At 39.1% G+C, this 24,009-nt stretch overlaps 1 protein-coding gene across 2 annotated transcripts in view; it reads left to right on the plus strand.

The window, feature by feature from the left end:
• dve (SATB1_N and homeodomain domain-containing protein dve) overlaps positions 1-24,009 on the plus strand; it is a 214,970-nt gene that overhangs the window by 118,620 nt on the left and 72,341 nt on the right. The gene's annotated exons all lie outside the window — the stretch shown is intronic.

Genomic DNA, 24,009 nt, shown 5'->3' on the forward strand with positions numbered 1-24,009 from the left:
TACCCACCCTTCTAATCCCCGGGTTGGCGCTTATCTCATTTCCTGCCCTTATCCCTTCCCAGTAATCCTAATCACTTATCTGAGGGGGCAGACTGTCAACTTCCTTCTAGGCTTAGCGCTCCGGAGATCTGAGGGGGGAGTGGGTGGGAGGCGGAAGGGAATAATCCAGAAATCCCGTACTCCTTCCCCCAACCCACCCCCACGCCCGCTCTTTCCTGTTCGGGAGAACAAGTTTTGACAATGGAACCGAATGTCATGCAGTCGGCGAAGCATTAAAAAATTCACTTTTATATCTGTACGTGGTAACGGTTTTAAAAAAAATACTTTTGTCTATCGGACAGGGTTCCTACTGACCTGGATAACCCAGGAGCAGGAGGCAAAGAATGCATGACTCGAAAGTTATGCAAAAGTCAAGGAAATCAACCAAATAACTACGAAAGTCATGCAAAAGTCAAGGAAATCAATCAAATAACTACGAAAGTCATGCAAGAGTCAAAGATATTAACCAAATGACTACGAAAGTCATGCAAAAGTCAAGGAAATCAACCAAATGACTACGAAAGTCATGCAAAAGTCAAGGAAAGCAACCAAAGACTACGAAAGTCAAAGATATTAACCAAATGACTACTAAAGTCATACAAAAGTCAAGAAAATCAACCAAATGACTACGAAAGTCATTCAAAAGTCAAGACAATCAACCAAATGACTACGAAAGTCATGCAAAATTCAAGGAAATCAACCAAATGGCTACGAAAGTCATGTGAAAGTCAAGGAAATCAACCAAATAACTACGAAAGTCATGCAAAAGTCAAGGAAATCAATCAAATAACTACGAAAGTCATGCAAGAGTCAAAGATATTAACCAAATGACTACGAAAGTCATGCAAAAGTCAAGGAAAGCAACCAAAGACTACGAAAGTCAAAGATATTAACCAAATGACTACTAAAGTCATACAAAAGTCAAGAAAATCAACCAAATGACTACGAAAGTCATTCAAAAGTCAAGACAATCAACCAAATGACTACGAAAGTCATGCAAAATTCAAGGAAATCAACCAAATGGCTACGAAAGTCATGTGAAAGTCAAGGAAATCAACCAAATAACTACGAAAGTCATGCAAAAGTCAAGGAAATCAATCAAATAACTACGAAAGTCATGCAAGAGTCAAAGATATTAACCAAATGACTACGAAAGTCATGCAAAAGTCAAGGAAAGCAACCAAAGACTACGAAAGTCAAAGATATTAACCAAATGACTACTAAAGTCATACAAAAGTCAAGAAAATCAACCAAATGACTACGAAAGTCATGCAAAAGTCAAGACAATCAACCAAATGACTACGAAAGTCATGTGAAATTCAAGGAAATCAACCAAATGACTACGAAAGCCATGTGAAAGTCAAGGAAATCAACCAAATGCCTACGAAAGCCATGTGAAAGTCAAGGAAATCAACCAAATGACTACGAAAGCCATGTGAAAGTCAAGGAAATCAACCAAATGACTACGAAAGCCATGTGAAAGTCAAGGAAATCAACCAAATGACTACGAAAGCCATGTGAAAGTCAAGGAAATCAACCAAATGACTACGAAAGCCATGTGAAAGTCAAGGAAATCAACCAAATGACTACGAAAGCCATGTGAAAGTCAAGGAAATCAACCAAATGACTACGAAAGCCATGTGGAAGTTAGGGAAATCAACACATGGTTAAGAAAGTCACGCAGAAATCAAAGAAATCAATCTGTGATTGAGTGAATTATTTGTTTTTATTTTACTTATATTTCCTACCATGTTTGGCTAATCGCAAAGAGAGAATGAATGATAAGATTAAATGGATGAAGGGACAATCACAATCATGTATGGTCAGACCACAACACAAGTCTCTCGGAAGATTACACTGGCTGCTAGTTCAGACGCCAGTGCCTCATTAGTTTGCAAAATGCAGTCCGGGGTGTACTACGTAGAATACAAGTTGACATTTGGGTGTCTGCACAATGGGTCAACCATCACATCCCAAATCAGCCCACGACAAAGTACTCTCATTACCAGCAATAGAGATACCCTCCCCCCTTCCTCATCCCCATACGCAGACAGTCTGAGGTGTCTACCTGCTGTGCATTGACCTCAGCTTATCTCTGCACCAATCGAAGATAATCTTGTTCTGTGAAGAAAGAAGCTTTCTAATTTTGTCATTCCTGCTAAACAAGTGCGACCTTGGTGTGGCCAGAGAGAGATTGGGGTTGATGCTTGTTCCATTGGTATCCCCTTGCATGAAAATGCTGAGTCATCATTTCCTAACCTACACTATCTGGCCATTCGTCACCGGACACCCCACCAAAGGCATGTGGAAGCATCATGGTGTGGTCATGCTTCTCCTGGTATGGTCTTGGTCCCCTTGTGTTAGTGCGTGGAAACATGAATGCAGATGCATACCTAACGATCCTGGACAATTCTGCGCTACCGACATTGTGGGCACAATTCGGTAGTGGTCCTTATCTGTTTCAGCACGACAATGCCCCATGTCATACGGCAGGTGTGATCAACACGTGGTTCGAGGATATGGGTGTGCAAAAACTTGATTGGCCCGCCCAAAGTCCTGATCTCAACCTGAATGAGCATCTTTGGGACGAGTTGGAGCGCCGGTTGAGAGCCAGGCCACACCCCCCAAAAAACACTAAAGAGTTGTTCGCCGCTTTGCAAGAGGAATGGAGCAGGATTTCCGTCGAAACCTATCGCAATTTGGTGGACAGTCTTCCTCAGAGGGTTGTGGCTGTACTTGCTGCGAAAGGTGGCCCCACACGATACTGACGGACGCCTGAAACCGGATTAAAGTACTCGTTCCAGGTGTCCGGTGACGAATGGCCAGATAGTGTATGTTCCGCGGGCCTATGTCCCCTTAGAGGACGCACGAGGGCTTGAGCAAATCTTACGAGCTCATATTCTTGTTCTGAAGGTTCCAGGAACGGAATACAAAAATAATGTTGCTCTTAGTGAAAGAGCGTAATTTCCATTGTCCTGTCAGGATAATTAATTTGGTTCATGTTACTTCGCGGCCCCCGTGACGGAGTGGATAGCGCCCGACCATGTGGCCGAGTGGTTAGCACATCGCGCTGCGACGGCAAGGGTCCCGGGTTCGAATCCCGGTCGGGCTTGGTTGTTTGTGAATGTCCATTCATCAATTTCATCATTTCATCACTCATCCCCATCTTCGCAAATTAGCCAAGAGGCACAAAACGCGAAGTAAAATAAACTAAATCAAATCAAATCAAACGGAGTGGATAGCACATCGCGCCACGACGCCAGGGGTCCCAGGTTTGAATCCCGGACTGGGCATGGATGTTTGCTAGTGTCCATTAATCAATTTCATCATATCACTCATCTCCATCTTCGCAAATTAGCCAAAAGTTGGACAAAACGCGATGTAAAATAAAGCAAATCAATCAATCACTCATATTACTTCGCGGTGGGTGATCAAACAATCTAACGAGGTGTCTCGAGTTCGATACCCGGTGAAGGCACATTGTGGTCCAGTCCCAATTAGCCTTACTGCGCATAAAGTGGACTTAAAACATCAATTCAATCAATCTAACAAGGCGAAGCGTTGCTTCCCGCCTATAAATTTGGAGATAGACAGACGGGCACAGTTTGCGCATCAATATTTTAACAAATATATCGAAATGGAAATATTTTGATTAATTGGAATTTTTCAGTGTCCGAAATGGAACATTCAAATGAATATAATAGTGTTGGCCAGAGAAAATAAGGGACTTTATTAAATCTAGCCGTTGTCAACCAATTTAAAGCAAATTTTATATTTTGTCAAAAAACCTAGACCAGTGGCGTGGCGTGGATTTTTAAAAGTGTTACCGGTTATCAGTAGGACATTTAAGGGAGACTTGGGCGCCTGCCCACCTCATGCCCCCCCCCCCCAATGTCTTCCAAGTAGTTCATATAATATTAATGTGGTACGTATGCAATTCAATACTAGATTTTGGTAAAGTTATTAATCAGAAAAAAAATGTTGACATAAGGACTAAAGTGAAATCGCAAACATTGGTTGTTGACACAATAATACGTAATTTGATACTTACAGAAACATCGAAGGCTACTTATAGAGCAGATCAATCCGACTTTGAAAATAGTTATATGATGCTGGGATCCCGGGTTCGAAACCTAGCTTGGGCATGGGCGTTTGTGATGTCTATTCATCAATTTAATCATATCATCACTCATCCCCATCTTCGCAAATTAGCCAAAAGTGGCACAAGCGAAGCAAAATCAATCAAATCAAATCAAAAAACTTCTATGATGCTGTCATAAAGAGAAGTTTTTCATTTGAATTTGAATTTTTGGGTGCGTCATGGTCCATGTTATCCACATCTGAATTCGACACGTTTTTTTTTCACCCGAAAATAGAGTACATGGCCAACAAAAGAGTTTAGACAACTGCACACATCCACATAACCACGGATAGTCGTTATACCACGAAACATTGAAATGTCGGTCATATCCAGCAGACGACTTGGTTTTTAAATCGTTCAAAATAGGCTTTGGCCTCCCTTTCGCCACAATTTCGATTTTTTCTGCAAAATAACGAACCGAAAGATTGCTTCAAAATATCTTCTATCGCACGATTACACACACTGTCCAGATAGGATGAACCCGCCACCTCGGAACTCGGAGCAAGCTTCATAAATTAATTGACAATGCCCGAAAACAACATAAGGACGAAAGACACCAGTCACAAAACTCCCACTGCACAGTCCCTCCCACAAACCGTTGTTTACTTTTGTAACACGTGAAGCACCCTCCTTGCCCCCTCCCCTCTCAGCATCTGCCCTTCCCCAATATTTCCTTCGGAACCTGCAAGAAGTCCCGTTCTACTAATGTTGCCATCTTAGTTCTTTTGAAACCAGATTTGCCCAAATCGCGAAACTTTTCGTTTCAAATAAGACGTATGTAGAATAGATGTAGTCTTCATCTGTTTCCTAACTACTCCCACTCCCATGTTTCGCTAAATCCACTGAAATCTCATTTCTGACACCACTACTATTTCGTATATTTTACGTCCTTTGCTACCTTTAAGGCTTTCGCTTTATAGGATAATCGTGACGATGACGATGCGTGGTGAATTATTGAAATAAAATTATTATTTCTTTGTGTATGTAATTATTAATTTTTATAATTATGTAAGTAAAATAATAACAATGAACATTGAAATAACCATTTCTTGCTGAGGATTCGAACCTGCGACACCTGACACTTCAGAGCGTGCTAAGATAACAATCGGGAAATGATGCTTGTAAGTATTGTTTTCACCCAAAAACAGTTCTACCACCTCAAAAACATTGCTTCAATCCCAAATTATTGCATTCCTGCGACAACGTATGTCAATGTCAATCAGTATTATCAACAATTATCGCAAATTCCTGTAACCGAAATAATATTATATGTGTGAAATATAGAATTTTAGGTTGACATTTTTAGAAGGACAGCTCACCCCTTGACCATACCCATCCCTCTCCTCTCCTTCTCGCCCATGATGTCGAAGAAGGACAAAGAGGACTTTCATAATCGCTGATATTTAGTGTAAATACAAAATATCACTTGGTAGTTTGCTTTTGCCCCAGTGTGATTTGATTTTTTTAAATTTTGATTTGGCGATTTAAGTCCACTTCATGAACAGTAATGCTAATCGGGACAGTTTAAAGTTGGATCCGCACCACTTGTGCCTCCACCGGGTATCGAAACCGGAATCCCTTGATTATAAGGCGGCGACGCTACTAACACTGCGCCATCGTTCCCCAGTGTGACTGGACACCTTCAGAGTAAGATAGACCCGATTAGGCGACTTAGCTCTTTTCTGTCAATTGAATATGGCAACACTGGTATGTTTCCTGTAAGCATCACCGGCAACTGCGCCGGCTAAACAGCCCGCCTCCTCCTCCCGCCATAACAGTCTTTGCCGCAACGCGAAGTCTTCCTTGCGTGGGCTCAGGGTCCTTCCTCATGTTGCCTGTGGAGGGTACCGGATCAGTCCTCCTCTTCGCTTTTGCCGGTGTCAGAAAAAATGGCAGTTGCAATGTTTACTTTACAACAATATTACCAGTTTATGTACGTAATAATATTTTAAGACGGGTTCTTCAATTCTTTATATTTTGGTGTTACCTGCGGTAACAGCGGCTACATGCACGCCACGCCTCTGACCTAGACATAATCAAACTACTCTATGATTATCTATTACATAATTTATTCATTAATATTACATTTCAAAGGTACACATTATGTAACGCATATTTCTAAATTTTAAAAAAATAGTAATCTATTTACGAGTAAAATTGTAAGGATTCACCGGGGTGCGGTGTCGGGAAGGTTGAGACCCACTTATTTAATGTGTGCAAACATGACGTCATCCGTCGTAATCACGAATGCTGACGGAAACATCCGAAGTACTCGTATGTCACATGACTGTTAGACCTAGAAAGTTTGCTTTCCGTTCTGATTATACAAAAACCTAAAAACCTTTCCTCTTTTCATTGTCGAAAGAACGCTTGACAATAAACAACACCTAAATACATTATATTTTTCCTCAGTCTCTTTAAGATTTATGACACCAAGGGATAAAAACGAATTTACCTTGAGTGCTATCAGCTCACTCCGGTTCAGCCTATCAACATACGAGGTTGGACTACTGGTCATAAAAATTGGGAAATAATTGTTATACAGTCTCGAACTTCTGTCATACTGGCGTGTACAAATCAAGTTGTAAACTTATCTTTTCTATACCCTGTACACTCAGCTGTTTGGGATAGGACAGAACTCCCCATGTGTGGATTACGTACCGACTTGCACTCTGTCCACCCGTGAAAATAAAATGTTGAGCTTTCCTAACGCGTAAAAAGAAGTGGCTACGAACTATACGAAGGGGAAAAATCCACAAATGTGAGATATTTATTCTCCCAAAATCCTGGTGAGAACACACAAAAAGTATGACGTACCTCCACGTCACTGAAAGAAATTGCCCTTTGCTCCTGTTTCAGTGAGGAAGAAATTCAATGAACTGTAGTGACCTTTCTCTACTAAAAACTTAAGTCAAATATTAACCTTGCTAAAAGTTTATTCCAAGAATGCTGGATTAAAAGATATGATACAATTTTGGTATTTTCTTTTGATTAAGGCTTTAAAGGCAGAGATGTTGACAATTTGTAAGTCAAATCGTTCGTTAAGTTGATATATTCAGGTTGATACATCAGCTTGGTCTATTGAGTTACAAGTCTGACGTCAACGATGAGAGATTATGACACAATTTCAAAACTAAATCTGAAATTGTTCAAATATATTAATCTTCCTTCTTAATAAGATTGACTATGACACAACTGGCATTTAACGAAGTAATAAACATGGAATTAACTTAAAATAACAATGATATGAAGCTCTAATCTGCAGTAATGCACAAGGGAAGTGCAGAAGTAAATGCTACTTGTAACTTTTATGCACGTTGCCACATTTTTTGTAGTTATATCTAAAATTTCAATTCTAATCTATGTATGAATATGGGATTTTGATATAAACTTTCTAATTTCATCTTGTTACAAACTTACAAACAGGTACAATTCCATCTTTATACCTGGCACGTGACGACTGATAACAACTTACTTGATTAGGTAAGCTAAATTTGCCCTTGCACATTTCACTGTGCAATGAAAGCAGGTAGGGAGAGTTGTGGAGGTTGGCCCGTTTTAGACGAAAGCATTTTCCTTATCACTTTTCTTAACATTTATGCCACGACCAAAATGCTAGCGTGTGAAGTGAAAAATCTTATGGCATTTCAGATGCCATGGCATATTTCATGGCATTTCTCAAGGATAGAATAGGTCCTACTTCAGTAGCATAACCAATCAGAAGCGAGCTCTAGGTCACGAGTGCAGCTGTAATGGCGGCCGAGTGAGATGTAAACAATGTATCACTTCACATTTTTAAAAGCTGATAACTATTCAACCGAGAGGAATACCGTTTCGTGTAAAACATTATTAGGTACAAAACAATGGCGCTGCTTAAATACATACTTTACAACATTTACTGTACACGTATGGAAGAATATTTTAGTTGTTTCAATTGTGAACACCATGCACTCACCATAGATGGTGTAACTCGACGTGACTTTCGTGCTGTATGTATTGTACAGTCAACGGCAAAGATAATGGTAAGCAAATTGTCCACCGCTATTTTCATTACCTTTTTATTTTACATCTTGTGTTGTTTTAAGGAATGAAACTATGTTGGTTCGAAGCAGACATTGTTCTCTATTTATTGACGTCTTTATTTCAATTCAATGTCATCACACTGTGTAATTCAGATCGAATGAAAATGATGGTGGACAATTCGCCTACTGTTTCTTTTGCCGTTGGGTGTACATTGTAATAGGAATAGCTAAAGTGTAATGTACCATCTGCTATAAGATTTTTAAAAGCATTTACATTGCATTTATGCTAGCAAAAATTCTAATGGAAATGCTTCCGTCTGAAGCGGCCTTACTTTGAAAGTCTGCACATAACTTATCTAAGTAATCAGTAAAAGTAAGTCTTGTCTCGATTTTCAAAAGGTCGCCTCTGTCTTCAAGATGTGTGGGGGGGAGGGGGTGGGAGATTCAAGAACCACCCCGAGGGAGCAGTGATTAAAAATCAACACTCTTTTGTTTTCTGCAGCTTCCCTGACCAAACTTCCGCCATCTTTTTCAATTCATAATTCCTTCCTTCCACAAGTTACCATTACCGATCAAAAGAGCTTTATGCTTTTGTTCCAACATTCAATTCATTAGCAAATCTCTTGGCAAGGCAACGTCTGAACGTCACACGAACCTGAGAATGAATGTATTAGTTATTTAACTTTGGTCGTAAGGAGATTTTTAGCTTTTCAGCCAATGACTTCCAACTAAGGATACCTTAGAAATGTGGTACTTCCCCTTTTTTTGGTTCCCTAAGATCCGCGGACGAATACAAGAGGATTGAATCTTCTCTTTTTCTAGTAATTCGCTCCTTTTTTTGAAGCGACTTTTAAGGAGTCATTAGGTTTTTGAAAGTTAATACCGCAAGTCCTTAAGAAATGTCTCTGTTGGTCTTTGGAGGGTTTTTTGTTCTTACTTTGTGGGGAGGGAACCAGTCACTAAAGTTTATGTCTTCCTTTTCATCTCTTCTTATCATTTTTTTTCTTAATTTCTTAATTTGCGGGAAAGCGGCTTTTGTTTTTCGCAGAAGAGTATTTGATAGATTTGCATTTATTAAATACCTAGCAGGTTTCATGTACTATCCATTACCAACTTGGACTTACTGCAAAGAGTTGATGCGCGTCTACTTTGATGTCTATGGGCGGTGTAATCTTCTTTGATTTCTTAATGCGCGCACAGGGGAAGGTATTAAGGCATGTCGCCGGCCTCCATGACGGAGTGGTTAGCACAGCGCACCACGACGCCAGGCGTCTCGGGTTCGAATCCCGGCCTGGGCATGGATGTTTGTGAGTGTCCATTCATCCATCACTCATCCCCATCTTCGGAAATTAGCAAAATAGTGACACAAAAGGCGAAGTACAATAAAGCAAATCAATCAATCATCACTTCATCTTCGCCAAAAGTGGCAGAAAGGCGAAGTATAATAAACCAAACCAAGGGTTATGACCCCCACCAACCCTCCCTTGGGTACGCCGTAGCTTCTATATACTGTACAAGTTTCTGCAGTGACGCACTGTATTGCTCCAGCAAGAAAAGACAATCCCTCTGGCACCGTCGTCGAATGTTCAATCCTAAGAGAGCATGGGTGATGCAATCAGATGCTTCCCATGCCATGTACCTAATGTTGCCGTAGTGTTAGGCAACACACACATCACTTTCCAGGGATGCGAATATTTCAGGATCTACGTGTCCCACTTTTATTACTGGTGAAAAAAAATACGCCACTGGGCAATTTCCGCCGGTCCTCACTTAACGACGCCTATGCCGAGGCAACAATGTCTCCTACACTACGCAATAAATCAGACCAATCTTATCCAAGTGTGTTCGTTCTTTCTATGTTCGATGAAGAAACAATCTTCTGGCGTGTGGCTACCAACCATCAATGCATTGTTTTTGCCTCTACTGTCGAGCTTCGATCCGTGTCGGCTTGGTTGTTCGGCAAACCGCCGCTAGTCGGCGCTGGTGATCGCGCTCGTGTTCCGCAGGTAGACCGAAAGCCAACGGCCGCTGTTCATTCCGTCGTAGACGGGCAACAGGTGGTATTGTAACAAAATGCGGCGAGCTTTGGTTTCCTCAACACTTTCCAACTACAAATACACCATCAGAGAGAGAGAGAGCGGGGCAAATGTGACGCTATGGTGGGGCCAAGGGGCTGCAGCTCCGCAAAAATTTCGACACTTCCCCGTGCCTTACTGTTTTAGAATCAATGTGAAGTTACATATCTCTTACCATACACATGTTCCACATTACAACTAAACTTGGAAATTAAGATAAATGTTTCACAAGGCAAACAGTGCTGTTATCATTGGGAATATAGGTGATAATGAACAATAATTTCGTTTTTCAGTGATTCTGTTTGTAATAACTATATTTTGTACGCAAAGTTGTTATCGTAATCATCCCACTGTATAGTGCTTTCCGGGGTGCAGGAGTTCCAGGGGGGCAAGTACCAGGATTAACGTACCAATAATAATAATAATAATAATAATGGCTTTATTAGTATCACTACTACCACTAGTACCAGTAGTAGTAGTAGTAGTATCAAAGGCATTATTATCCTCATAAATTACACAAAAAGGGGGTGGAAGTCTGTGTTTTCAACACCGTCAATTTCACATTAGCTAATAATGGAAATGAAGCACACAAACTGTATTTTTGAATGGCAGAAAATGAATGATAAATGCATTCCGAAGATACATGTGTAACTTTCATGTACAGCATATGTTTTACACATATGCAACATGGAGCGACATAAAATAGAAAATACATATGCAACAAGCTAACACTAAATTGTGTACGTAATCAAAGCTTATTCAATACAAATATATAACACATATTATTTAAATACATTACATTACAGAAAACAAGTAGTACTGATAGCGAAGCGAGCAAGAAAATTTTTAAATCCAGTTTTTTCAATTTAAGACAATATTGATTTAATAGGGACAATTTTTTTTTTAGATCATTTGGCGCCCATGGGCGACTCCCGCCGCCCCTTGCTACAGTTCTGAACTTGACGAAAACGACAAAAAAAATAATGCGAGCGAAGCGGGCAAGAAAATTTTACAAAATGTATTTTTATTTGCCTAAAATTTGAAATCGAAAGGGTAATTGATCCTCTGTGGCCCCCTTGCTACCCTTCCCCGAAGTACACTCCGGTAACTGCTTCTTGCAGGGCAACGAGGCTCTGGTGTCTCGAGCTACGTCCAGCCTAATCCTTTGTAGGTCTGTGTGTGTGTTGTCCTATACTTGTCCTTGTGTGTGCTGAGTGCCCCTTCACAACCTCAGCTTTTAGCCTAGCTAAATAGATTTTAGTCCTCATAGATTTAGTTCTTGTTAAGTAATGAATTAGTTTTAACAATTGAGGAAGTTTTTAACATAAATAATTTCTTCTCTTGTTAGAGGTCTGTCCTCCATTTTGTTTTAGTTAAGAAGTGTATCCCCGTATTGCGTGATGGGAAAAAATAGCCTATGTGCTGATGTTCCCACACTATAAAAATCAAAGAATCAGTCTAGTGCTTTTCTTCTCTATTGTCGTAACCATCCCACCGTCTAGTGAAAACAGCGAGTGGAAGAGCAATAATTTCTAGTTTGGTGCCTAGTTCAACTGAAGTTAGGGCCGAATCACACGGAACTGGATCTCCAATAGGAATGTCCTAGTTGGCGCTGGACTGGCCCATTTGCTAGTTTTCGCCTCTCACAATACTTCTTACCGTACTTGTCGATAGACTTTTGTTCCCATAAGACATTGCGTAGAGAAGACAATCTGTAAAGATGGACGAGCAATTTGAAGAATGTTGTAGGAGAATTACTGCTTTGTGCTTTTATTAAAAATTAAAAGAAGAAAAGTACGGACTAGAGATTGGCCCGAAACATATATAGCAATCAAACATTTAATTTAATACATTTGTAATAATAAGAATTTTCATTTTCGGCTAATTTTATTTGTCACGTACACATCTCATTGCTTTGCATAAATACCTAAATATTAATGAACTAAACACGAATGCACTGCACGTCATCTCGTTGCTTTCTTTTTTTTATCGAGAAAGTAACAATGGAAACCACAGACAAAAAACTCTCCTTTGCAAACTCACAGATTATCTTCACATGGCGAAACTTTGCTCTGATTGGCTGTTCCACAGAATCCAGTCGACGAAAGCCAGTAGCAATATAACATGTCCTAGATCTCCAAACCAGTCAAGCAGTCAGCCAGGTAGCCATTGCATCTAGGCAGGTAGCCAGTTCAGCGCCACCTAACTGGATTTCCAATAGGAATGCCCTAGTTGGCGTTGGACTCACTACCTGGCTGGAAATGATGGTTGCCAGGCTGACTGCTAGACCGTGTTCTAATAGCAACTGGCTTTTTCTACTAGATTCTGTGGAAAAAACAATCAAAGCGAAATTTTGGTCATTTGGAGATATTCTGTGAGTTTGGGAAGGGAAAGTTTTTTTGTTCGTGGTTTCCGAGTGTTTCTTGTTTTTGTTTGCTGCTCGATGAAAGAAGAATCCTTATTATTACCAGTGTATTAAATATTTGACATATTTAGTTGAACAACATATTTTTTTATGAATGAATCCTGCGAATCTCGTGTATGAATATACATAGTCTAATTCATTAAAAAGCTTGTTGAGTACACCTAGATAACAATATTTTCTTTCGAGCCAATTTCTAGCCCATAATTTTCTTTTATAATTTTAATTTTTAACTGCAACTGCTGTTCTTCTACAACGTTCTTCAAATCCCTCGTCCATATTTTTAGCTTTAATCCACGCATTCTCGGCCTTTGTCAGAGTGGAAGTTGTGCAATCAATGGTGTAATTTATGACCAAGGGTTGCCTATTGAGTGGGTGAGCCCTAGAACCTGTATGCAAGACTCGTAACGGAAATTTTTCAATCTGCGGTCACTGTCGAAAATTGAATCCACCTCATCCACGCGACAGTCAGACTCTCTGCTCTGTAAAGAATAACGAACAGTACGCTTTTCAAAATTGTTTTTCTTTTATTACTACACCGTTGTATTTCTACGATAATGTGTAACTTTATGTAGGCTCAAGTAATCAGCACGACCGATGGTTTTCAGTTACCTCCTCGAGTACGTACGTTATACCTTTTCCTTTACCTAACTTAACCTGAATAGATAATTTTTTCAACCCACATTATTTTTTACATTTCTCTCGTTGGTAGATTGCGAGTGATTGGTGATGCAGACAAACGGTCTGTTCCGTGCAAAGACAATGGAGATCAAGACCCTCTAAATCTTAATTTCATCATCTACGTAGAATATCTTATTTCCACTGCTGCCATCTGTGACGAAGCGCTAAACTATTTCCAAAAATAAATCAATTTTTTTTTTTTCAGATTAACTATTAGTTGCTTTTCACAATGGCTCCAAGAGTGATGGATGGGGCATTTGGAATAAACAATTTCTAAATAAAAGTCGTTATCATGATCTATGTATGCATTCTGTAATTGGAATGTAGAAATATTAGAATTGCTTTCATCTAAATGAAACACATCTTTGTTACACAAACTTTTTTTTACATAAACTTCTGACTGTTCTTTCTCCTGACCACAAGATGTAGTATATTAGTTATGTGTTATGTATTCCATGAAGGAGCAAGTAAAAGATTTGCATGACAGAGACATCTGTACGGTGGTCGACAAACTAATAGATCCTTACAAGCAACGATATGTTTTATCCATCGAGGCGTCTCCGCCAAGTTTGAAATTCTCAAAAACAGATGGAGCAACTGTCGCGAAAATCTTACACACTGGGTTAATGCTGCTAATCTTGAACAAACACAGTTCTAGTGTACGAAGTCTTTTCTTCAAGATTATCTCCTCCCAAGGATAACTCGCGATAACTTATGTGTACGTAGAGGCGAGGCGAGAGAGAGATTTTAGCTACAGCTTTCGCAGCGAGCTTAGCAAGAAGTTGTGGTTTCAAAGCTTCGTACTTTCCGCCACACGGTGCCAGCCAAGGCTTTCCGGGAAACTTGGAAGAATCCATATAAGAGTCTGGGCGTCCCGTTAATCCCTTGGCTTAGGACACCCTCTCGCACTGCCTGGCCTAATCCATTCTTGGCTCCTGAAGGATTGAGGACGAGCCCGCTGTAATGGGATTAAGGTAATGCGGCCTAGGGGGTAGGGGAGGGATGTGGTGTTCTCGGCTGGCGAGCTGAAGAACTAAGCAGAGAAGGGAAACCAGGTCAGTTTTGTTTGAGATGAGGAAGTAAAAAGCGTCAAATTACACAGTGTATCTACCCGTCTGGGTATCCTTGAAATATTGCTGTCTGTTATGAAAATTTACAGTTTTTAATACTACAAAGCTGATCACAGTGTGCACTTGGGAGCGATAGAAGTTACCTTGGAGGGCGCTAGAAGGTAACTGGGCGGCAGGGTGGGAAATCACTCCAGATTGGTGGTGGGAAGGAGCTGACACACACACACACTACCTATATGAGCATATGTATGTGTATAATGAAAATGTCTGGGGCTAGGATGTTTTGACCTAAAAACCACCAAAATATGCTCTTATGACCTAAAATTGTACAAAATATGCACTATAATTTGAAAAATATGCCCTTATAACTGGACTGTTTCATACATCAATATCTAACATGTGCTGAGATATTTTCACATACGTACTATTTTTAGTTCACTTTATGAGCTCTGTGTTGCAATGTACAATGAATACTTTCTGTAAATTTTCAAATAAAAATGAAAAAGATTTTGGTGCAGTCCAAAAAAGAAAAAGAAAGAACCTCGAGTGAACATGGAAGTAAGAACGAATCCACTTCGAAAATGACTATATTTCTTTAAAAAGCGAAAATATTCTGAATATGACCGAAAATCCATCAAAATATGCTCTTATAAAGCACCTTAATTCAATTAGTTTCTTCACAATATGAATTTCTATATATTTAGGGAACACATCACCCTTACCAAGAAAAATATGCTAAGTCATGAAAATCCTAGTCCTAATAATGTCATTAAATATGAGTCAATTATTAAATAATCATATATTATAAAATATAATATATATTATATCGAGTACTCTTCATTCAAAATTGGATTGCAAACTGAAGATTTTAATAATGCTATGAACAATGATTTGCGTGACTAAGGTGAGAGGGGTAAAATTAAGACATTAAGAAGATAATAGTTTCCTACATAAAATCACATCTAAATGCTATTAAGTGTTTTATTAATTTCAGATATTATATTATACTTTGCGGTAGCTGACGAAAGGCGATGAGAAATGGAGAAGAAATAACAAGTCTGACGAATTTCTGTTTCGGGGATTGCCGAGTTCAGTGTCCTTGGAGATGAGTCACTTTGTTATCCGTTCTTTGTGTATGTTTTCGATATTTTCCCAGTAAAGTATATTCGACTCCCTAACTACAGCGCCTAGAATAACGTAGTGTGGAAAACGGCATGCTTCTGCGCTCTCAGGCTGGTTCCACTCGAAAATGATCCGCTAGAGGCGCTGGTGTTGACCCCGGTGCTTGGTGTTCGACTGCTTATAATGGAAGTAAATGGAGTTTTCGCTGCAACGTCTGATTCTTTTACGTGAAGCATTTCTATGAGTGTGATAATTGCTATGATATTTGGTACAGTGGTCGTGAAGATATTAACGAACATTCTAGACAGTGGACCACGTCCTGTTATCGTCATACTTTCGTTAATAATACGGGAGAAAAAATACGTGTGGAATGTTCTTGGCAACTAAATGTTTGTGTATGAATTAGGTTCATTATTATTATCATCATCATCATTTCTTTTAAAGATATACACACTGAAGCATTTGTATTTTTGATATTTACTGTCTCTTTTCTTCCGCTTTAAACTAATCGCGGCGATGATGATGATGATGATTGCATGAAACGACAAGGGGAACCCCACAAAACTTTCTTAGTGCCATCGACATGAGTGTAAGGCAACTTTCAAACCAATGGGACAAGCGACACGGGGGATTCCCTCTTGTGTCCCCTCGGGATTTCGCACCCTGCTGCTGTGCGGCATTAATCTTGATTGCTATTGCCAGATTGAGGTGATTCAAATTCCAGAAAATAATATAGAGATTTAGAAAAGGTATCTCGTGTATATTGACAGTCACATGGAAAAATGAAACTGTTTCCTATGGACACAAACTGCTATCAGTCAGTTCCCAAACTAACATTTATTTCTGTCTACATCGGTGGTAACGAATTGTAATAAGAAAAAACTTATCTAATTCTGAACTTGTCCAATCTGCACATGTTGAATTTTTGTGTTATATATAATTCCTACAGAATAGCACATTAAAGATGGGGTTTGGTCAGTGGCTTGGCCAAGGAGGGTTGGTGAGGGTCATAATCCCCCTTTGGTCCAGTATTTCAAATAAAAGAACATCAAAGGTAGGAAAAGATGGCAAAATGAAGGCAGACTACTGAAAAAAGGTGTACGTACTCCCCCCACCCCTTGCAATGGGTTTGGTATATGGAAGCAAGGAAAGGTAGTGTGGTTGGTTGGTTGATTTGGAGTTTTAAGTCCACTTTACGCACATTAAGGCTAATCGAGACTGGACTTACAGTTTAAAGTGGGAGTAAATTTCTTATCTCCGGAAAACGGCTGAAAATTGCTAGTTCATTTAATTTTAATATTCGTACTTATGTATTCTGCATTGAGAAACATTGTTGAAGGTGGCATTTCGATTATTGCACGGAAATAAGCTCTATTTGCGACATATCGAGTACGTTTTCTTGTTTTTTTTGCTTTCCGTAACACGCAAAATGGCGGTCACAGTTTCACTACCGTACCCGGCATGCAGTGTTTCCACCCCACTCCACCCAAAAATACCTACGTAGCCCCACAAACCATTGACGCATAGCCCCACGAACCATTCATATTAAATAGCCCCACGAACCATTTCCGGTAAGGTTAGGTTAGGTTGGGTCATGTTTAGGTTAGAATAGTTAAAAATTTGTTTCGAAAAAAAAAATGCGTAGCCGCACACACCATTCTCGCATACCCCCACGAACCATTGACACATAGCCCCACAAACCATTTGCGGAAACGTACCTTCTTCAGTTACAAAAACACGTGTTTGGAAACACTGACCGGCATTGACCGTGATTACGTCATCACACACAGGCTACATCCAGCTGGAAGTAAATGGATGCAAGAGCTTTATGCATCGGTCACACATTTATATTGAAAAATACATGATTTACCTGCAAAATTCAATGAACGATGCGAGAAAACACTTCCCCGAACTTCCACAACTATAAAGAAACTGCATTCGGTAAGTCATTTCTCCTGTAAATTTGAAGAAATCCGTTTTCCGGATATAAGAAATTTACCAAAGTGATATCCGAACCACTTGTGCCTCCACCGGGTATCGAACCCGGGACCCCTTGATTACAAGCCGACGACGCTACCACTGCGCCATCGGGAAGGCGCAAGGAAACGTATGGTTATGGAAGTAAGGTGCCTGTGAGGATCAGCATATGAAGGTGAGGGGGCCTACAAGGTTTATGGAAATAAGGGATAATGAGTGGCCTTACCCTTTTTGGAGCCGAAAAGTCTTAAATGTTCTTTCATCTCATGGGCTATAGAAACCTAGGGGAACAATTTGAAAGATTGAAAACAGAAAAAAATGAGAAGTCATTATTTATATAAGTTTGCAGTACATAAATCCAGTAATCCTTATCATAGTTCTATGACAATAGATAACTCATCAAATTACTAACATGCTACATTGATGACACAGGGTCAGTATCCAGTTTGTTGTTCCAGTGGAACAATTCCGATTTTTTTCATTTTCTGTAAAAAAAAAAAGGCCACTCTTTTCCCTTCATTAATGCATTGTTCTATCGAACGATTAAAAGGCTTTTAGTACCAGAACATTTATTATGGACTAAATCGAGGGTTTATTTTTTTTCCTCTATTGATTCACATCATCAATACAGGATAAGCAAGAGCTGATCTGTAGAGAGCGATCACGTGATTGGCCACTTCAATCTCAAAGGACAGAGGATTGTTCTGTAATGCACGCATTAATCAATTGTGGTGCGTACACACATGTAAAGGGAGGAATTAAAAACAAAAATTGCTAAAAAAAAAAAAAAGCATGAAAACTTGAATGCTTCATTTTATTGCATGGGTCAAACCAGTAATCGAAAGTTAATTTTAATAGTAACTGAGTTAGAATTAAGTTTACTAATTGAGAAAGTAACTACCAGAAAGTAACTGTGAGAGTTACAGTTACTCGTTTGAGAAAGTAACCGAGTTACAGTAACTTAGTTATTTTGCCCAAAAGTAACTCTGTTCCTGTTACTTCTTGAGAAAGGAATTGAGTTATGTCTACAGTACTTTACCCAATAAGTATGTTTGTTACAGTTACTCGCTGAGAAAGAAAGTGATTTGCAGTTACAGTTACTTCTTGAATAGTCTAACTCATATATTTACTGTTACTTCTAATAAAAAGATAACTAAGTTACTTTTGCTCTTCGTTCTTTGTCAATGTTTCCTTCATAAATTTCATCACTCATCCTCATCGTCGCGATTAGCCAAAAATGTAATAAAAACCTAACTCAATCAATCCAACCCATTTCGGATCTTATCTTTGTTCAACATTTTCGTATCTGCCTCCCCTCTGGGCACGGGCCTGCTCTCCCATAATAATAATAATGGTAATAGCACAGATTATACTAGTATCAGTAGTTTATAATAATATACATTATTTATTTTTATTATTTCTATTACTTGACATTCCGCACAAGAATTTGTGGTACTTAGCATTTGGATTGAAGATATTCCAAACATTTTTCACTGTTACTGTTGAAGGAACTGTTATTTTCGTTACTCGTAACTTCAAAACAAAGTAATTGGGTTACTCGAAGAAAGTAACTTATTTATTAACATATAACATTTTATTGTTACGGCATAGGAAAGTTGCATTAAGAAAGAGGCTGTCTTGTATTTATTGTCATTTTGATTCAAGTAGTGTAATCATTTGATGAAGGCATGCAAGATAGATAACATGTCACAAATGCAAACTGTTTTCCTATATATGGCGAGTTTCCTCCACTATGTATATACGTATATTTTAGATCAGTGGTTCTCAAACGTTTTTGTCATTGTACCCTTTAGTCGTAACTGAACGTCTAATGAACCCCCTCCATAGATTTTCTCCGAATAGTGGATTTTAGGGATTTTTTTTTGGCTGCCTGATATGTTGAAGGCGTGTATCTGCAATGGAGCAAAATGGCATTCGGGCTGTTTGTGGAAAGATTATAAACAAATAAACATTAGAATCCCACGTTTATTATTTTATTGGGTGTTCCTACGTTTACAATCTTTTGTGATTAATTACTAACTAACTAACTCTCTAGCCTTTGAACCCGAAGGTTCATGGCTGCAGCAACACAGACCTTCCATCTGTCCCTATCCTATACTCTATTCAATCCCTACCAATTTCCTTTAGGTCCATCTTAACATTATCCCTCCATCTTCGTCTTGGCCTTCCTGCAGGTCTCTTACCATCAGGTTTCCCAACAAGAATCCTGTAAACTCTTCTTTCCTCTCCCATTCGTGCCACATGATCTGCCCACCTAAGTCTTCTTGATTTAATCATTCTAATAATATCTGAACATGAATACAAATTATGTAGTTCTAAATTATGTAACCCTCTCCACTCACCTGTCTCCTCATCCCTTTTAGGTCCAAAGATTTTTATATGTTAGAGGAAAGTGACCAAAGGAGGACCCCCCCCCCTTTTGTTTTTCATCCCTGGTGTCATTATGGCATACTATTTCTATTAGCAATTTAATAAAATGGGTTCTTTGATATGTTTACTAACGTTTTGAGTAACTTAATCCACCTTAAAGCGCATGATGCTTTGCCAGTAAGCATTTCTGTAAAAAGGGACGAAAAGTAACCACGGAGAAAAAGTAGCCAAAGTCGGACCCCTCCTTTAACAAGCTCCAAAAATGAAAAGACGCAAAGAAATGTAAATATACATATATATGTAGTAAATGAATTACATTTGAGCTTGCATAAAGAATATAGATGTACAAAAGTAATATAATATAGACTACCAATATCCTAACTGCGTCAATCGCCCTTTCCATTTTGTTGGACATCCCACCTTCTCCCACCTGCATTGCCTTTTCCCTTCAACATCTGAAACAATATGTAAGAGGACTTTACTAACGAGTAACGACCCTTTGCTTCAATTACAGTTGTAATGTTAGGCATTCATTGAGGTGTCCTACTTACGGCATTTTACTCGTGGAGTCTTATAAAACCACACGTATCTTCAAACAAACCATTACCATAATTTCAAAGTACAATACTTACTGGTGTCTAAATTGTAACAAGATTGCTACTTATCTCTCTCTTAATTAGCAAAATCCCCACTGTTGTGCACCGATGTACAAACTTTGATTCACACAAAAACAAGTCATGGCGGACCACAGCACCTGATACTTGCACATTACTGCTGATACCTTCCCTACACAATCTTTTCGTTATTCTTGACGTGTTTCTCCCATTGCCACCACGCGGCAGCACCTACCTACGGAAACAGGAAGGGGCTTAGGGAGTGGGGTCCGGGTTTGGTTATTTTCCTCTAATAATTAATTACAATAATAAAGATGTGGAAGACATGTATGCTAAGAAGTACTTATATAAGAAAACGTTAATTTCATATATTTTTCCATAGTTATTAGAAAAAAAAGTAACAAACAAACTCTCAAGCATAAATTTGATGTTTTAGGATGCACCTGCATATCCTGACTCTTGATGTCTGTTGTGGAGATTCGGCTCCATTTTCTTCTTCTTTTGTACCGTTGCTAAGAAACCACTCTCCGAGCTGATCGCACACTCCTTCAAGTAGTTCATGTACCCCTGCGGGTACGCGCACCACAGTTTGAGAACCACTGTTTTAGATCGAGATCGAGAGATTGCTAATTTACAAACAACATGAACACTTCCTTGACCTGCGAATGGCAAACATGCAATATTTCAGTCAGTACAGTTATACGTAGATTTCACCGTGAGAAAGATATTGGACTAAAAATTCTCCTGTTCCAATAGTTAACACGTCACGAGTGAGTTGGCTGACTGGGTAAATTATCAGAAATGTTTCTTTATGTTTTAGACTATATAAAGTAGTTTTCAAAGTTAATGAGGTTCGATAGTGTATCGGAGATGTTGATTTCTTGTGTTTTTGATTTAGGAAAGTAGACTATTACTGATGTTGAGGGTCGGCAGCGTTTTAGAAATGTTGCTTTTCTACGTTTTAGAGTATATAAAGTAGTTTTTACAAGATACACTATTGGCACTTTTGCTTTTCTATCTTTTGGACTACTTCACAAATCGATAGACTCGGTAGTCTATTAGTAATGTTGGTTTCTATGTTTTAGACTTGTCACAAGCACATAATTTATTAATATGAAGAAGATTGAAAAAAAGAAGGAAAGATGGCAGCACAGGCTTATCGAAAGTCGCGCAGAGAAGATTTTGAACAAAACATGAAGTTCCATCGTGTAATGTATAAAATTGTTAGGAAGTAATACATTATGCTAGAAATATGAACAAGTCAGTAGAGGAAGTATAAAGGAATGAAAAGAAGGTAAACACTAGGTTAAGTTAAATGGAAATCTAAGATGTATTTTAAAATTAAATGGCGGCTGCAATACATTGGTCAACATCCAATAGTCGTATGTGTACTCGTGTGGAAAATTTCATCATGTCTTGGCGCGTATCAGGCGCTGTTACTTGAAACGTGTTTCAGTGGCGTGTCTTGGCCGTTTTCCCCCGAACATTGCCTTCGTATTGTGTTTCAGTCGCGACACCATTTCTAGCATACAGTTAGAAAAATTTAAGTATATTAGCGAAAGGAATGAAACATGGAAGGACTACAGAATTGTGCTTCCAGGACTTTCCAGTGTTCCAGAACATTTCTAGTCTGGAATCGTCCATTAAACGTCGTATGAACTATAGACATATTCCAATGCACACACAAACACACACGCCCAAGAAAGTTCACGTTTGTTTTCTAAGTATATAGACACAAACATATTGTTTGCACAACGTTTGAATGAAACAGTATTCTACGAGGCAGGTTCCGAAAGTTCGTGGATTGGCAACACTGCGTCGAGTCTGTGATTATTGCACGTGAAGATAGCCTGTGGTGTGATTTGTTAATGTACGAGTGAACCAACGCGCAGCTATTGTTTGTTTGCTCGCTATAAATGTCGAACTGCAGAGTGTATTACAATGGCAGATGAGAATTATATACCGATAATTACCGGACAAAGGATCGCATTGAATTTGTGTGAAGTTACGCAAAAGGGGCCAGGAAACGTTTGAGATGATCAATGAAGCTTACGGCGACGAAGCAATTGGCAGATCGGCCGTATTCAAGTGGTGAAAGCATTTTAAGGAAGGTAAACTCAATGTGCAGGATAAGGCGAGAAGTGGGCGTCCATCAACATCAGCGAACGATAAGAACATTGTGAGAGCAGAGACATTGTTGAAAGAAGATAGACGTTTATCGATTCGTGAATTGGCAGTTAAACTGAATGTTAGTGTAGCAAGATGTCACGAAACACCTGAAAATGTCTCGTGTTTGTGCAAGACGGGTGCCACGTTCACTGAACTGCTTCATGAAGAATGGTTTCTCCTGCAGGATAACGCTAAGCCACATGTGGTACGGCAAGCTATGGCAGCTTTGGAGAAAATTGGTGGGCAGTCTCTAGACCATCATCCATACATCCCAGACCTCACACCCTGCAATTTCTGGGCGTTTCCAACACTTAAGAAAGAGATACGCAGAAGGAAGTTTAGCACGGAGCAGGAAGTCAAAGCTGTCACATCCACTACCTTACACCGAATCTCAGAAAATGGTCTGCAACATGTGTTTGAGAAGCTAGTACTGCATCGCTGGAATAGGTGTATAGAGTGTGAAGGGCGCCGTTTCGAAAAGGAAACTCACATCAACCCTCGTACTGACTCGGACTCCGAATATTGATCTCAATCCATGAACTTTCGAACAACCCTCGTATATGTCTATTTTGCTTAACACTAAAAGAAACCAGTTGTCCTGGAAACAGATTGTATATCAACTGAAAAGCGAAGACATAAGACAGTAGTTTTTAAAAGTATTGGTTAGATAACATATCAGAGATGTTGCTTTCCTATGTTTTGGAGTACATACAATAATTTTAACAAATGACAAGGCTCGATAGCCTATTATAAATCCTACTTTGTATGTTTTAGACTAGTTTGGTGACGAACTTTACTGTCTTATTCCATATAATACACATCTTGTCGCCTTTAACCCTTAAAACCCCAACCTTTTTTTGCACACAGAAACGACCGTGGGGGGGCCACTGGACCCCAATTCACTTTCTATGGTTTAGAGATCAATTCTTTATTTATTTTTTAACATTCGATCGTAACTTCAGAAAACTGTGCTTAAACATAAAATATATAAAATTTCTATAACATGAAATTGTTGTTTTAAGTAATTTTAGTCACAATTGAAACATTCTTCTGTCATAATGTACCGTGCCGTTGCATAACGTAGTGTGTATTCCATTTAGATTTGTCATTTTGAACTCGCTTTCCTGACTCTTATAAGTTACCCTTGTGGTTTAAAATTTCAATTGAATAGGGAAAAGATAATTTCTTTCAGAATCAACTATATTTTATGAAAATAATTTTAAAGATTGCCTTGCTGCTTACATAGTTTTTCAATTGCATTTGTTATTGAACCGTATAGGTATTAT

Source organism: Lepisma saccharinum, chromosome 8 (assembly GCF_977018435.1).
Source record: "Lepisma saccharinum chromosome 8, izLepSacc3.1, whole genome shotgun sequence".
NCBI classification, from domain to species: domain Eukaryota; kingdom Metazoa; phylum Arthropoda; class Insecta; order Zygentoma; family Lepismatidae; genus Lepisma; species Lepisma saccharinum.